A 17,537-nucleotide genomic window follows, 5' to 3' on the forward strand; every position below is an offset into this window, starting at 1 on the left:
ACTCATCAGAATAAATAAATCATTTAATAGATCACCCATCAAATATTTTATGATATTTAATCGTAAAAAGTGATTCATACCCGACATAAATTCTAAATTTCTTTTTGGAGCCATATATAATATAAAGGGGGTATGTATAAACATTTGTCGGCTCTCAAATATTTTCACTTTCGTTAAATCATGTATTCATTGGGATCAGTAAACTTCTGGTTTACTGCAGGTGATAATTATAAATCAAATGAGAATGAAGACAACTATATCGATAACCATTTCTCTCTCGAATGGTTATTATGATATAATTAACATTTATCTCATTTGATTTCTAAACATGATCTCTATTATTGTCTTATTTAATATCTCAATTTGATATCCATTTCAACGGATATTCAAATTCAATAAATTTTTCGAGACATGATAAAAAATAGTACTTTATTCATAACAAACTTTTCTCTTACAGGGAGAAATATAGTAGTGGCTCTTCTGGAGCTTTCAATCACTTATACACTACAACTGATTGTATTTGTCTCTCTCATTGGAATATAGTGTATATAGTAGCACTTATTAATGAGATACATATCATTGTCACCATAATTCTTATGGGACAAATATAATCACCATAATTTTTTTTTTGATCCCAAATATTTAACATTCATTTCTTCTTCAGGAAGAAAAGCTAATTACTATCATAAATTAAATCAAACATCATACACCTTCAGGGTGTTTAAAGAAATTGGCCATGTGAAGATACGATTATAATTTTGATTTGTCAAATGTACTTCAGGACATTTATCTTTAGGACCTTTATTTTCTTGTCCTTATCATTATTATCCCACTTCAAGTGGTAATTTTTTCTCTTGTCATGGTAAAATATATATTTACCAAAATCATAGTCATGGCAACAACCATAACTAATAAATTGAAATTTAGTCGCATTCACTTCTGGGAATGGAATAGAACTAGCATGCAATAAGTACAAAATACTTCTCAAAATTTCTCTTAATATTGATACTACAGGAGCATATTCGAGAAATCAATTGTGGAGAGTATTATTTTTAATATATCTTATAAGTAAAATTTTCTCAACACAATTTCAACTGAGAAGTAATTCTAAAAATTGCATAATTATGTTCTTGTAGCCACAGGTAAATTTATCATACCAGGCTTTTGAAATAATGACCATCTTCTAGTGGCAAATATTTTCGTTAAACAACGACCATCTTCAGGTGGTCGAATTTTTTTCTTTAAATATTTCAAAGGACAAGTAGATCCTCAAATATAATTGATTTTCTATAATAACATCTCTAAAACTCAATGCATCAGAATATAAGTATTTATAACGAATAATTATAAAGGTAAACAAGTAGAATTAAAAGGAGAAATATTACCTCAAAGATGTCAAACAATATATGTTTGTGTTTAGTGGTTGTTCAACAGTAGGTACTTGTATTTTGCGATAATTCAAATATTAGCCATAAGAAATTGAAATAAGTTTTTGAGTTAGAGATTTACCTCAATAGGTAGTCAAGAGTTGCTCGAAAAAAAACCAACAGTTGATTTGACACTAGCAGAATCTTGACAGAGTCTCGTGTTTCACCTTTGCTCAGAAGTAGAGACTCGTGCTGATAACGTGTTATAAAACTAATAAAATAAGCTACTATAATATCAAGTGAAATATTGGAGAAAGAAGTAGAGAAATGGAGAGTGATATTCTTATATTCCAATAAGATACAAAAGTCATTCCAAAGGGTGTCAATGTACCTCTATATATAGGTACTACAAGATTAAAGGAACAATCAATCCTATTAAACACCCATTATTACAAGAATATGAAGAAACCTATGAAACGATTCTTCCACTACATGAATAGATTTATGGATTGTAACTTCTATACATAATGTAACCATAAATCAAGAATTAATCCTCTTGGGAATACAAAGGGACACCCATACTTTTAATTGTTTCATAACAAAATATATTACAATTTGACATGACAATTTGTCATTTAAAAACTAAATAAATTTTTAAAATACGTCAACATTCCAAGATGCAATTTGTATAACGAATACTGATTATATGTTTGAGTTAAAATCTAGTTCTAAATTATATTACACTTTTTTTCAAACTTCTAATTTCTCGTAAGGGTGATATGAATATCTTTTCAGGCATTGATATTCAGGGAAAGTTATTTACAATATGAGATTTAAACCATATCTACTAATCATTAGGGTCGATCCAGTGACCAAAAGAGGGTTCGTGAGTTTTTCTGCTGTCAAGTTCAGAGTTCGAATTTTGAGTTTTACAGTTTGGGGTTGGAAAAGTTATGGATAGATTGGGGGTCATAGGGGCGGGGGTTGGGGCGGGGGATGGGGCGGGGACGGGGACGGGGGGAATTTTTTCCCCCCGTTTAGAAACGGGGCGGGGGCGGGGGTTTACTCCCCCGCCCTACCCCCCGCCCCGCCACCCGTTTGAAAATATATATATGTACATCATTATATATATAATATATTATCAATTATACTACTAATTATACATGTCTATTAATAAAAATTATTAATTATTTATACTAAATTTATTTATACATTTATGTTAAATTCTTAACTACATTTAATACAACTAGGAGGAGAACACCGCGCGATGCGCGGTGAAAATTTTCGTGTTTGCCCAGTTATGCATCATACATAATTTCAAGTTTGCCCAATTATTTAGGTTTTTCCAGTTATACAAAGTACATAATGGTTGCAAATTATATTAAGCTAAATCATAAATATTGTATTCATCCATTCAAAATTAGATAAAGCTGTATCGTATTTATCCATTCAAAAGTTTCTAAAGCAATTAGTAAAAGTAATTTTCGATGATACTGTAACCGTGAAGTGCATCCATGTTAGCAGACTAAGAAAATGGACTCTCATCTAGAAAGAAAACGAATAGTATAATTGTAAGTTACAGGACCTGTTGGATTTCTTTCTCCACCAGATTTTCCCATTAGAAAGCAGTATCAGTACAATATTCTTAATGTTCCAAAAGGTATAAATTATAAAAATACAAAAAAGCTATGAAATGCCCTTTTTCTCTCAACTACTAACACCCATGAAGACTCCTTTTTTTTTAATGTAAATAGTAAGAGATACAAGACTCAGACACAATTGGGAGTGGAGAGCTGCATATGCTTCCAGTCTGTGATAAGATAAACAAGTCATTATCTCAAGTTTAGAACCTTATTGACATAGCAAATGAGATATGATAAAGCAAATGAAATAGATACATAATGGAAATATTTTGGGCGCATGATAACAGCAAAGAAAGGTATTAATACCTTTCAAAATGGCATTTGAGGCCAAAATATTCATCCACCGACCCAACAAATTTTATCACTTTAATCTTGTTTTCCTACAATAGTTGAAACTTGTTCAAAACTGTTTTTGAATCTTGGAATTAAAATCACCAAAAGACGAAAGAAGTTCAATTTCTTTGGAATTCATAAAACGTAGACACATAAAGAAAAGAATATAGGAACTTGTAGAATAGAAGACTTGCAATATTATTTTTTGAACTAATTTTGACTATTTAAATAATATAAAGTAAGAACTCACCAAGGAGGCTTCATACTCTTGTTTCATCAAATGTAATAAAACATCTCTACACTTAAAAGTCACCAAGCAGATACACAACTATTTATTTGGCTGAGTTAGACTAAGTATAAAAATTGTGTATCTCATGTTTAAAGGTTTGAAACTGCACACTTGTCAAATGGATTTAAACCAAATTTTGCATTCCCACTTGTGCCCTCAAAAAAGGACAAGATATTAGTCGGCCAATATTCTGCATCTTTTTGTCATTACTTATGAGTTGTATGTAAGTTTTTAATCGAATTCGAGAAAAGAAGAAAGACAAAAAAAAATTTTGTATAATACATACTGTATAAAAAAATCAATAAAAAGAAAATGACAACTTCTTTAGTGCTACAATTTAAATATGTTTCACCTTTTTGAAAAAGACATTTTTTAAACCATTTCAGCCATTTAATTAGTTAAACAACTTCCTAAATTGTCAAGTCCTTGTGCTCCAATGAAACAGCAAAAGTGGCACGCCACTTAAGTTCCCAATTTATATTAAATCTACCATAGGAATTTTCTCGTCCTAATTTTTGTGCTTATCTTAGTAGCCAAATTTTTAAAGTCAATGATTAAGAAACTTATTTACATAGCACACCAACATCTTACTAAAGCAAGCAGCACATTGTGGGCATAATCAAACTTATGTAGGCATAATCAAACTTATTGATACAAAACTAAGAAAACAAGAAAACAAGAAGCCAAGAATTTAATTTCACTTACTTGAGTTATAAAATGTTATCCAAAAGTGTGAAATAGCTGGCTACCTATCTCTCATAGTAGACCGCGTATACATAAACCATTGCACCTTTATGTTGGGCACAATTTTCTTACTTCTATTTTGAAAAGCAAAAAAGAAATTTAGAACCAAGTTTTTACCATAGCCACGATGCACAGGTATTCAAAGATTCAAAAGTCAAAAGAATTAGCTTTTTGGATGATGCTCTTTGTGTCTTGCTTAGGAACCTTATATACACTTCAATAAAATAAATTAAATTGCAGCAAGAACTACAATTATTAACATGCATATCTTAAGCCATAACTATTTTCTTCTTTGTCAGGAAGAAATTACCTTATTTCTATGTGCTTTGGTAGCCATCTACCATGAGAAAAAAATGATCAAAAGGGTTAAAACCAAAAAGGATGTCCCATGATAGCTTAAACAAATAAAAGCTAGAGCAAGAACAAAACCAAGAAAATGATTTGAGAAATCACCAAACAACAGAATCATGATGGGAACAAGAGGCACTACAAGAAATATGTTTTTCAGTGACAAAAATTTATGTGACAACAAAAATCTTGTCACAGATAACCTAATTCAGTGACGACATTAGGTGTCATCACAGATGAGTACAGCACAAGCATAATCAGTGACAACATTGGAAGTTGTCATTCTCAACTCGTCACGAAATAGTTGGCGCGCATCTCATTTGATGCCGTGGGAAATGAATTTATGACAACTCAAGTAAAGTCGTCACAAACGCTCTCTCTACAGTGACAACATAACTTGTTGTCATTGAAAGTCTACCCGATTCCAATTTTGTGACAACTTTTTGCATCACTGTATACTACAGTATTTTCATCAACTTTCACTAATTCTACTATGACACCCTAATTTTATTTTTTAGCCCCCAATTCTTTTATATTAGCAAAAGCACCGAAGATATGACACCCTAATTTTATAATTTAGCCCCTATTCATTACGTATTAGCAAAATGCAAATGATATAATAACAAACTATTTTTAGATATTTGTAATTTTTGCTAAGTTGACATAATAGACATGTCTGAGCATAAAAATTTTTTCACGAATTTTTTATTATTCCTTATAACAACCCCCAAAAATCAATAACTGAAATAATTTGAAAAAGTGTAATTGAATATAATTTGTAGTCTAATGTTAGCACTGTGAAAGATTAGTATAACGTGTAATACATCATAAGTAATAATTATTTTCATATGGAATGGGTATATACGAAATTAAAATTATTCAGTAAAATATCTGTCGTGTAATAAGATTGAGAGTTGTAACACATTTAACAGAATATTTGATTACATGTTTCTTTTAATTTATTATAAAAACTAAGTAATAGACAAAGAGTAGGATAAGCATGAGTAAGAAGTGTTATACTGTATATAAGCAATTCTATAGTATTTTCATCAAATTTCACTAATTCTACTATGGCACCCTAATTTTATTATTTAGCCCCCAATTCTTTTATATGAGCAAAAACACCGAAGATATGACACCCTAATTTTATAATTTAGCCCCTATTCATTACGTATTAGCAAAATATAAATGATATAATAACAAACTATTTTTAGATATTTGTAATTTTTGCTAAGTTGACATAATAGACATGTCTGAGCATAAAAATGTTTTCACGAATTGTTTATTATTCCTTATAACAACCTCCAAAAATCAATAACTGAAATAATTTGAAAAAGTGTAATTGAATATAATTTGTAGTCTAATGTTAGCACTGTGAAAGATTAGTATAACGTGTAATACATCATAAGTAATAATTATTTTCATATGGAATGGGTATATACGAAATTAAAATTATTCAGTAAAATATCTGTCGTGCAATAAGATTGAGAGTTGTAACACATTTAACAGAATATTTGATTACATGTTTCTTTTAATTTATTATAAAAACTAAGTAATAGACAAAGAGTAGGATAAGCATGAGTAAGAAGTGCTATACTGTATATAAGCAATTCTATGCATGTTAAATTTTTGAAACATGTTTTATTGTGTAAGTTTTATTGTAAGGTAATTTCTTAAATAATTTGTATATTGAGTTGTCCAAACCCAAAAAGATGTATATAGACACAAACAAGCACACATATATATATATATACATGCACAAAAAAGAAACCAATATCAAATAATTTATTTGATATTTATAGATGAGATTAAGGAAAAAAAAAAGAGATTAAGTATGAAAAAAGAAACCTGAAAAAAAAATTTGACCAGGGAAAAAAAAAAGAAAAAAAATGTATGAAGCTAAAGGTGTGAATCCTGGAATCTCAAAGATGTGCTTAGATGCCAAAAAAAAAAGAGCGCCAGTCTGAAATCTGAAAGAGGCGCGAGGCGGGTGGCTGAAATCTCTACAAAACGACGTCGTTTTGGTTGTTCACACACAAACAAAAGTCTCGCCGCTTCTCTCTTCCAACACTTAGACAAATTTCATTCTCAGTCTTTCCTTCCTATGGTGAACTAACCCTTCCTTCCCGTAGATTCGAAATGCCGCTCGCCACCGTTAGCCGCTGAAGTCCGCCGCAATCCACCACCATCAGCCGCTGAAGTCCGAGCTATCCAGCACCATAATTTTATTCTTCAGCATTTCCTTCACCACTGACGATAGCCCTTTCTCCCCTCTATTGACCCGCAACCGCGTCGAGCTCTTTAGCACCAGCTCAGGTGAAGGAAAATAGAGGAGGGCTTTGGCAGTAGAACAAAACAGAGGGAAAAGAACAAAACAAGAAAAAAAGAACAAAATAGAGGAGAAAAAAAGGGCGGCGCACAAGTGAGCAAGAAAAGCTGAGGGGGAAGCCTGAGAAAGGGCGGCTAGGTTTTAGAGGAGAAAAAGAGAAACAGAAGAGCAGTGAAGCAGCTAGGGTTCTTGGAAGGGAGGCCTTGAGCGTGAAAAGAAAAAAAACAGAGTGAAGGAAGAGTGGCGGCTGACAGGAAGATCAGGAGAGAAAGACGCGGCAACGGACAGAGGAGGAAGAACAAGGTCACCACCAGTCCGCGTCCGCTCTGCTGCTGTCTGCCATCGCCAACACCGCGCACAACCTCCTGGGCTGCTGCCGTTCTCTGTAACACTAGATGAAGGCTCTCGGAGGAAGTCAGACCTAGTCATCTTCCAATTCCAACTCACCGTCTTCAGCTTCGTCATAATCGCCGTCGCCACCGCTCAAGTAAGAGCACTATAAGTCGCCCCTTTTTCTTTGAATTTCAGTTCCTTCCCAAGTCCTCTAAGCATGTCTGCCATGGCTTCGTTTATTGCAATTGTCCCGTTGATTGTTCAAATTTTAGCATGCGCATGTTTATATCATGATTGAATTTGAAATCCCTTGTACTTCTGATGATTTTGGGGCCAACCGTGGCTTCATTTGAGCAAAGAATTGCTGGAATTTTTCATGTTCGTTTACTGTTTGTTGAAATGCCCAAGTGGTCTAACAGCAGGCCGTAACAGGGCATTCGTTCAATGCTCATTGCTGCATTTCCCTATCCATATTATTGACTCGAAAAGACTCCAGCAACCAAAAAAGCGATTTTATTCCAGAAAACGATAGGTCAAGTTTACTCAACTCACAATTTTATCATACGAAAAAACACTTTGAATAAAGCAAAGATTCAAAGTAGGCAACTGGACTTTATTTAGTTACAAAACAGTAGAAAAAGGACATGGTTTTGACGAATTTCTTTTTTTTTTTTAATGCCGGAAATATTCCAGCAGGTTGATACTGAACACCTGGAAAATCATGAGGCTGCTACCTTTTATATCCGTGACAATGCGTAAGGGAATAGGATCCTTCCATCTTCTTCTTTTTTTACAGTAAAGCAAAGCGTATACTACATGGTAATAGGAACCTGAGCTTATCCCGTCATCTTGATTGTTTTCTTTTCTTTTTTTTTTCCCCGAAGGGTATGACATGCTCTGCCCTACAAAATGGGAGCTATAGTTTTTTTCTTTCATTTCCTTTCTTTTGAGAAGACATGGTTTCATTAGTTTAGTATTATATTTCTGATCATATATCACTATCGGAATTGGTAGTAGTTGTATTCATGGAAGTTAAACATTTATGTTCCTAACAGGTGCATGGGTCCTTATTGTAAAATATATATTAATTAGCTAAATACAGGTTCTCTCTTCTTGGTTTCTTAAAATCAGCTAATTATAGTTTCTTTTAAGCTAAAAGCATCTGAGTAACAAAATCGATTTTATGCAGAAAGGCTATTTATGAGGAGCAGTCTTCTAGTTAGTTTTGAAAACAGCTTTTTAGGTTGGAGAAATTTTAAAAGTGAAACGTAATTCCAAATTTTTGGAGTTCACCTTTTGGATGATCACCTTTTCTAATCAGCTTCAGAAAAGCTGAATCGAACAAGGACAGCTTATTTTTCTTGCATGGTCTAATTAGTTTTGATAACCTGTGCATGCTAACAATTTCAACAACATGATTCTGTAGGGTACTGGCAAATAAAACTTGATTGCTTGTGTTGGCCATCTTCTATGATTTGGCTATATACTTGGCTTTCCTGAATCAGGAATATTGGTCGATGCAATATGTTGCTGTTTCTTGAGCTGCATGGAGCACATTTTGGTGCCATCCATTTGGTCCTATTTACTGATTTTATTGTGATATAAGAAAAGAATATAGTTGTTATCTTTGGAAGATAACTTAACAAATTGATATGGAAATCCGGATGTTTCCATATAATCAAAAGTTGCAATGTTGGAAAGAGTTATAGGACGACAATTGCAGGCTGGAGGAAAAGATGGACTAAAACCACAGTGGAATGTTAGTAATTTAATTAATATGTGGTCTTGCTGCTTATGGAAGAGCATGACCAAAAAAGGGTAGAATAGAAGTAAAGGGCTGATGTACAAGGGTGAGATTGAATAGGATAAAGTCTTGGTTGTGTTCTTGGCTTCCTGATTATCACCATGTTTAACATCATGGAAACTTTGTCAAATGCAATAAAGAGAAGAAGGCATGTTTTCAATTTATATTTGTATTTACTATGTGTTTCCACATTCCTTTATATCTTTGATGCTCTGATCTCGGGCTGTTATGATGACCTGTGTTTGATGCTTATATTCTTTGATAATAGTCCCCAGGTCATTTTCTTCCTAATTGCATTATCCTTTGTATTATTGCCATCTGAAAGCAAATGCATCTTTGTTACCCCAATTTTGGTGATAATACTTCTCCCTTCCCTTGAGACGCAACATGTCCACTAGCCATATGACCTTTCATTTTCCCCCTTTTTTTAGATAATAAATAATCTGAATATCACCTCATTACATAATTAAATGTATCTGTTGTGTCGCAGGGATTGTATCCTGGGTACATGATTTTCTTTGTTCAGTCTGCTTTGTTTATTGCTGGTTCAAGAGGTATGAATATGGTCTTTACTTTGGCATATTGTGCTTAGGAATGTATTTCATCATTTGCCTGGATGTCTAATTTCTTTTGTGGTATAAATAAATTGTTTGCTCTTCATAGTTATTACAATTGAGGCACTTGAATTCTGGTTCTACAAAATAGAGATTCATTTTTAATACAATTGGGTTGCTTGATGTCAATTTAGTTGCTTGATGGCACTTGAAATCTGGTTCCACCAAATCTGATTCCTGTTTAATGCAATTGAGTTGCTTGGGGCTGATTTAGGTGCTTGAAATCTTGTTCATGTTTAATTACAGCCATTGAGGTGCTGGATGTTGCAACCAAAACTTTAGTGTTTTTAAAGCAAATGTGTTTGAACGTTGGGATGTATTCCACTTTTTTCTTTGTCGAACTCATCTAAATTTTTCTGTATCAGAATTTCTTTTTTGTGCTAAGGAAAAAGAGGCACCTGTGATTGTGTGTGTGTTTTTTTTTTCTTGATATACTGTGTGGTTCACGATCATCTAGGCTCTCAATGATTTTAGGATTTTATTGTTGTTATTGTTATTGTTATTGCATATATATTTGTGAACATGCAGATATTTATTGTGTTTGTATTGTTATTCTATATTTCATAGAATATACATTCAATGTCTTATTTGCTATAATTTCACTTTATTTTTGTGTTAAGCAATTTACTTAGATTGCTATAATTTCAAATTAGAGTGACATTAGTTTTTATAATATGGTGCCTATCTAGAAGTGTAGTTCCAGTTTTAACACCAGTGATCATTGCTTCAATTTTGGTAACGTGTAGGTTCTAACACGATTCCCAAGAAGAAGAAGCCAGTCATTGCTGTGAAGATGGTTTTTGAATTGAAGACTACAAGGCCTATCGTGCTCATGTTTTGTTCTAGATGAGAATCGTGCTCATATTTTTGTATAGAACTTTACTACTCTCTATTGTGGATGGGAAATCACTAGTATTGTAACTGAATGGCTTATTTTGGATGGTGCATGGTTTATGACTCATTTGAGGCAACATTTATATATATATGTATTTGGGTTGATCTTCTATTGGAAATGAATGTTGGCTTTCTTTTCGTATGTTGGCTTTTTTTTTCTCCTTGCTACTCAATGAACGTTTTGTGATTGTTGGCAGCTATGTTGCGTAATTAACATCAGATTATTGCTTTTTACAAAAAAATAAATGACAATAAAAAAGTTGTCACTGCCAACAAGTTTCACTAGTGACACCAGAAAGTCGTCACTTTTTATGGATGGAAAACAATGACAACAAAAGTCGTCACTGAACGGAAGCATAATGTGACAACTCCAAGGGTTGACTATGACAAGAATTTAGCCAGCTTAGTGACAATAAAAGTCGTCACACAATGTACAACAATGAGTGACGACAAGAGTCATCACAAAAGCGAAATCGTTTGTGACGACTTTCAACAGTCGTCACATGGACCCCCTTTTGTGACATAGAACTAGTGACAGCTCTATGACAGCAGTAAAAGTCGTCACTGACTTTTTTTGTGACGACTTCTGAATTTTTAGTGACGACTTTTGCCTGTCACAGAAACGCAATTTTCTTGTAGTGAGGAGATTCATCAAAAAGAGCTAAGAAAGAGTATTCATCGCCAAGATATCATCAATATACATTATATTTAGTCATACTTACACAAAATCAATAAGATTCCAACATCAGTACAATGTCTTGTTTTACAACTAAACACTTACCAAGGGATAAAATGCAAAGATAATCTGGTCACAACCAATTGTTTTTTATTTTGTATTGCTAGCAAAAAAGTTAGATATTCCCCTATATATGAAGTTTCACTTGGAGGTTAATCTTTTAATTCCTACAATCCATTTTGCAGTTTCAAGGAATGCTTCAATATGATGCAAAAAATACGAGAGAGAGAAAAACATAAAAAATAAAAACGAAATAGGTAATCTACTAACTTTAAATCTAGAGGAAATAGGATAACCTTCCCAAACAATCATCCTCCACTTTTTTCAAGACCAATAAATAGGGCAAAGCGAGAAAAAAATTACAATAAACTACTAAGGAGGAAGAGGGGGGAATGAAGAGAACACAAAAACATTAAAACACACATTCATGGTTGAATGGAGAAAAGTAGCCTCCTTTTTCCTTGTTCCTTTATCTAGAAATAATATAGAACAAACAAATGCAGAAAAAATCAAATTAATTAGGAAAAAGAAAAGACAAAATCAAATTAGATTAACTTTTTTCCAGGGGAAAAAACAGAGAGTCTAAATAATGTGCACTTTGAGAAAAGAATTTCTCCAATCCTTTGTTGCATATCTTAATATCTTGTAATAAACATTTGGAACATATTAGAGCATAAAAGATAATTATAATTAATATGTTAGACCACCAAATCTAGCATAGGGTGTGTGAAACTACAATACGAAACAAAACAATAGCAACAAAAGCCTGAGGATTAGCAGGAAGCAAAGAACTTGTGTTTGCCAAACCATAAATAGGCATTAAGCACTAAACATCTGAATGCATTTCCAAAGTTTCACATCCAAATTGATTAAGAAACCAAAATTAAAGAAAAAGCCAACTAAAAAAACCGGAAAAAGGAAAAGAAAAAACAAATCCAGATTTTTTCATCAAAGAAAACTATCAAATTCCACATATGATGAATTTCAACCAGCCAAACCTCTTCTTTCTTTTGGGTGGTTCTGCTTAACCAGCAATGCAAAACATAAAGGACCAAGATTGGAACCTAAAATATTAAAATCTCAAAAAAAAAGTCAACATATATAATGCAAATACATGTTAAATAGAAATACTAAAGCAAATCATATGATTTTTTCCCAAACAAAAATTTGCTTGTTTGAAGCAAATCATATCCACATCACGCCTGTGCTACCATACGTTGTGCTATAGCCATAATAAATCTTGGTGAATATATCAACATGAGTAAATGTTTTTTACACCTTGCAGTCTTCAAGGCAATAAAAAAACCCTGATTCCTAAAGCAAAAATATTTTCCCAAGCAACAGTAATATGTCGAGATCTAAAGACACTAAGCCAAGTATAACTGAGCAAAACTTCTCTAGCAAAACTGCTGGATTGAGCAAATATGCAGCCATAATTTCCTAATCTTATACCTGTTAATGGTCTCTAAACACATGCTAGGAATAAACTCACCACATGTAATAGTCTTTTATACACACACATATACATACTTCACCATTGGTCTATAATAATCTGGACTAAACATTTCAATCTTTTGTCCAAGTCAAAACATCATATGCAAAAAACAGATAGACACACAGACCAGGCATTTTTGTAATAACTGATTATCTAGGTGTGATATTTCAAGTAAACCTCTTTTTGTTCCTAATACAAGAAACACACATGGAACAAAATGTTATCCAGTGATTAGCAAATGAAAGATAATGAGCAATTATATCTTAGCAGCATCTTCCAAGGATTTGTGGTAGAGTTCACTAGTTAAATTCTGCAAAATGAGAATCAAGAACCACCAAAATAATTCAGCAGAATGCAGTGTTTTATCACCAAATTACATATACCTTAGGCAGCATCTAGTTGAAGTTCATACAAAGTTGCTCTGTCAATTGACAAATCTTTAACATGTCTTCTATACTTGTTCTTTCCCATGTTAAGACTCCTCTCACTCCACTGCCAATTAGTCTCGCTCTAACTTATTTTGTCTAACCTGTTAACATCTTAATTAGTCATATAATAATCCTTTAATTGCTAAAAATGCCATACACAATATAAACCCAGAAGGAAAACCCGTCTAAAATAAGTTGCATGATAAACGGTAGGAAGGCTACTATTATCAAACTGTTCACTAATGAATTAAAGGAGTGAATTTCAAATTATTAGAGCCGACTTTCACATATCAGTCTATAATTGAGCATAGACATTTCTGATTCATGACATTTGTTCAAAATCTGGTATTTTGATAAAACAGAAGGTTGAAGGGAAAAACTCATCGGAAGACTGCACCTATATAATATTCAACCTCACACTTTTTCTTTTGTCTAAACAAATAAACCAATCAAAATATTATGGTAAAAACCCTGCACCATGACAAAGATTACACATTTGCACTCATGGGAAAAAATCTTAAATAGAAGACCTCTCCAATCTTAAATAGAGTAGCGATTTACCTACATATAACCATTTATAGAATAGCAATGAAGCAGGGTGACAATCTTCTTGGAGCAAGATATGTGAATAAGGCATAGGCAAGACAAACTGCAGACATAGTTCTATTATTTCGACCCATAACATTAGAAGGCATTAGGGAAAAAATTTCTCAAATTTCTTACATGTGTTTTGATGCTTCATAGCCATGGGAAAAATCGAGATATGCATATGGCAAGAAAAACAAGAATAAGTCAGTAATAGAAAATGAAGGATGCAGCAAAGCACATTTAACCATATAGAACCTGTTTTTAATAAGGGATCAACAAAAACTTACAAAATCTAATAAAAGTGTTGGAGGAAATTTGTAATATTTCACCTGCAAGATCAGAAATTTATGTATATTAGACAAATAAAAAATTTAAAAAAATAAAGGGCTAAATAAGTTTTGGCAGGGAGGGAAGAACTTTAAAACAAAGAGCCTCTCTAAGAAGATGAGAGAGGCGGGAAGATGAAGAAAACCATCTTGCTCGTTGTTGTTCTCAGAGAGAGGCGGGAAGATGAAGAAGAAGAGAGAGAGTTGTTCTAAGAGGTTTAGAGAGTGACGGTCGATGAACAAAGAGGGAAAGATGAGACTTTTGATGCATTGAGCCCAACCCCCCGTCAAATCCCACCAGAAAAAGCTGTTACAGAGAGAGGAAGTCTACCCACCACATGTTTATTCAGAAAAGTGAAAAAAAAAAATGGGACAATGAGACTAAAGGGAAGCCTGTGGGTTTCTATCCCACATCGGTATTGGGGGGGGGAAAAGAAAGAGACTAAAGGGAAGCGTTTTTCTCAAGGTGGAGCAAGGTGATTAATTAACTAACAACTAATTGCAACAATTTGGTAATTAATTGTGATTTGTTAGGCAACAAAAAAGTAACAATATTAATTAATTAATTATCAATTAATTGTTAAAAAGGACAACCAAATGTGATTTGATTGGCAACCAAAAAAAAGAGGCTAAATTTTGGCTAATAACTACACATAATTGATAATTAAATGCGATTTGTTGGGTAACCAAAACAATATTAATAATTATAAAAGGCTGATAATTAAATGTGATTTGTCAGGCAATAAAATTGCGAAATTATTACTTAATTAATTAAAAATTAATTTCAAAAAATTGATAATTAAACTTGATTTGTTGGGCAACCCAAAATAAAAGAGAACATTTTTTATAAAATTTGAAAAAAAAATTGTAATTAAATGTGTTTTTTGGGGCAAACACAAAAAAGAAGCCAAAATTTTTGTTAATAATTGCAAAAAAGTTATTAATTAAATGTGATTTGTTAGGTAAAAAAATAACACTATTAATTAGTTATTAACAATGAATTGTAAAATTTTGGTAATTAAATGTGATTTATTGGGTAACCGAAAAATGGAACCCAAATAAAAAGTAAATATATAAATAATTATAACAAATAATAGTGGGGAATCTATAATTAAACATGGTGTGTGGCGTGACCAAATAATAAATGACACTAATGGAAGGGCACCACATTGTTGATTGTTTACATAGAATTAATACTAAATAAAGATTATCGTGGAAATTTGATAATAATAGTTGAATGTCTTCCCCTCTCATTCCAAAAAAACAAAAATAAAGAGCACCAATTTTTTTCAATGAGATTAGCTAGGTTGTCGTTGGAAAAAAATCAAATAAAGAGTAAATTTTTCACAATTGGAGCATAACAAAAGCAATTACAAAAAAGATAACATAATAATAATTAATACAATTAGAGCATAACATAAGCAATTATTACAATAAATAAAAAATAATAATTAATAATTATGATTTATTTGGCAACCAAAAAAAACATTGATAATTGTGAATAATTGGGATACCAATTTTTTGTTAACACAATTTATTGTTGGGAAAGGGAAGAAAAGGCTAAATTTTAGCACAATCCTGCATGCAATTAGAAAACTACCACCTCCCATCCAATCAAAACTCGCCACATCACCATTTTCATGTGCAATTGGGAGGACTACCACCAATCAACGAATCAGAGGACGACAACTCATCAAATTGGAATCAATTGGAGGACTACCACCAATCAACCAATGGGAGAGCGCCACATCAGCAATTGGGTTCAATTGGGGCAATTGCATTCACACATTTACTATATATGTTAATAACACTTTTTTCTAAAAAAAACACAATAATAATTTAGTGATTGTATTTTATATTAAAAGTGAAAACTTGATTATTTTAGTTATATTTGTTTAATCATATTAGATTGTATTCAAATAGCCTTTGTTTAATTATTTTTATGAGTTTCAATTGTGAAGTTACAATAAATAATAATTTGGAGATGTGTTGATATTTTAGCACTTGATTATTTGCTCAAATTTCATTATCATGAAATTATATAATAAAATTTTTTTAACCCTATGGGGGCACCCGTAGGGGGAAGCGGGGCTGGGAAGGGGAAGCCGGGGGTGGGGGACGGGGCGGGCGCGGGAGGAATTAAAATGCAACGGGGCAGGGGTTGGGGGAGATGTCCCCCGCCCCACCCCTGCCCCATTGCCACCCCCACGATTCCAAAACTGCCAGTTCCGATTTAAAGATTGATGGTTCCAATTCTTTCGAAAAGTGGAACCAGAACCTGCCCTTCTAGAAACCGTTACAGTTGTGATCATGATTCATGAACCTTCGGTTTCGGTTCTAATTTTACTCCAGTTGCAGTTCCAATTCTTTTGGGTTACAATTTTGATTTTTTTAGTTATACTTAAACACTTATTATTATAAAATAGATTTTAAAAAATATGACAATGAATGTAGCAAAAATTGAGAACTTTATTGCATTATCAAGTGTAAGAAAAAAGAAAAATAATGCAAATTTTATAAAGAATACCTCATTATTGATTAGATTGTAATGATCTCTGATTTGGGTTAGCTAAGGGATCTAGACTTACTAATGAAATGGAACAATGGCTTGCTCGGATAGGATTGAGTCTGTTAGTATCAGGCGCTGACTATTGATATTGAACTCTAAACTAGCCAAATAAATTTAAATAGCAAATATTTTTTTTTTTGAGGGTTTGAATTGGTTACATACTACCATTTCCGATTCTGATTCATATTTTTAATGAACCTGGACTTTGAATTTTTAGTCATGGTTGTGGTTCTGATTCCGATTGAATAAATCGCTGGTCCACTCTCAATTTAATCTGAATTGTGGCTATCCTAGTTGTGGAGAGGGGGGAGAGGGAATTATAGAAATTGGATAAGAGATTTTAATAATTATATTGAATCTTATATGAGGTAAGTGGAATTTAACTCTCTTTAATATAGGTTTATACACATTTAAAACAAGATGTTTAACTGTATCCAAACACGTTAAAGAATATGCATTTTGGGCTAAGCGAGACCCAACCAAAAAAATTACTTTTACTTCTCCAATTGGAGATGGAGGGGCCATGAAACTAATAGAATCTAGATGTGGTATTAGTATTCTGATTTCAGCCCCATATAAGACCCATTTAGATTGCATTTGGTGAGACTTTTTGTAGAGATATTTAATCAAAAGCCTGGTCTTATTTACCATGCCCATCGCCGAAGCAAAAAGCCAATAGATGGAAAAACCAAAAGTT

At 32.7% G+C, this 17,537-nt stretch overlaps 3 long non-coding RNA genes across 4 annotated transcripts; 1 reads left to right on the plus strand and 2 right to left on the minus strand.

Moving 5' to 3' along the window:
• Positions 1-3,105: 3,105 nt before the first annotated feature.
• On the minus strand, positions 3,106-4,352 carry LOC113752042. The gene is made up of 3 exons (XR_003464868.1): positions 4,338-4,352; positions 3,317-3,390; positions 3,106-3,177 (listed from the first exon to the last, which is right to left on the minus strand). It is a non-coding gene; the product is annotated as an uncharacterized LOC113752042 (long non-coding RNA).
• A 2,864-nt stretch (positions 4,353-7,216) lies between these two features.
• LOC113748587 lies at positions 7,217-10,810 on the plus strand. The gene is made up of 4 exons (XR_003464419.1): positions 7,217-7,540; positions 8,080-8,141; positions 9,681-9,744; positions 10,551-10,810. It is a non-coding gene; the product is annotated as an uncharacterized LOC113748587 (long non-coding RNA).
• A 2,378-nt stretch (positions 10,811-13,188) lies between these two features.
• Positions 13,189-14,542, minus strand: LOC113750535. 2 transcript variants are annotated; one of them, XR_003464656.1, is made up of 5 exons: positions 14,233-14,542; positions 14,081-14,093; positions 13,919-14,006; positions 13,342-13,458; positions 13,189-13,239 (listed from the first exon to the last, which is right to left on the minus strand). It is a non-coding gene; the product is annotated as an uncharacterized LOC113750535 (long non-coding RNA). The 2 variants fall into 2 exon arrangements; XR_003464657.1 differs by lacking the exon at positions 13,342-13,458.
• Between the last annotated feature and the right edge of the window lie 2,995 nt (positions 14,543-17,537).

Source organism: Coffea eugenioides, chromosome 1 (assembly GCF_003713205.1).
Source record: "Coffea eugenioides isolate CCC68of chromosome 1, Ceug_1.0, whole genome shotgun sequence".
Classification (NCBI taxonomy): Eukaryota; Viridiplantae; Streptophyta; class Magnoliopsida; order Gentianales; family Rubiaceae; genus Coffea; species Coffea eugenioides.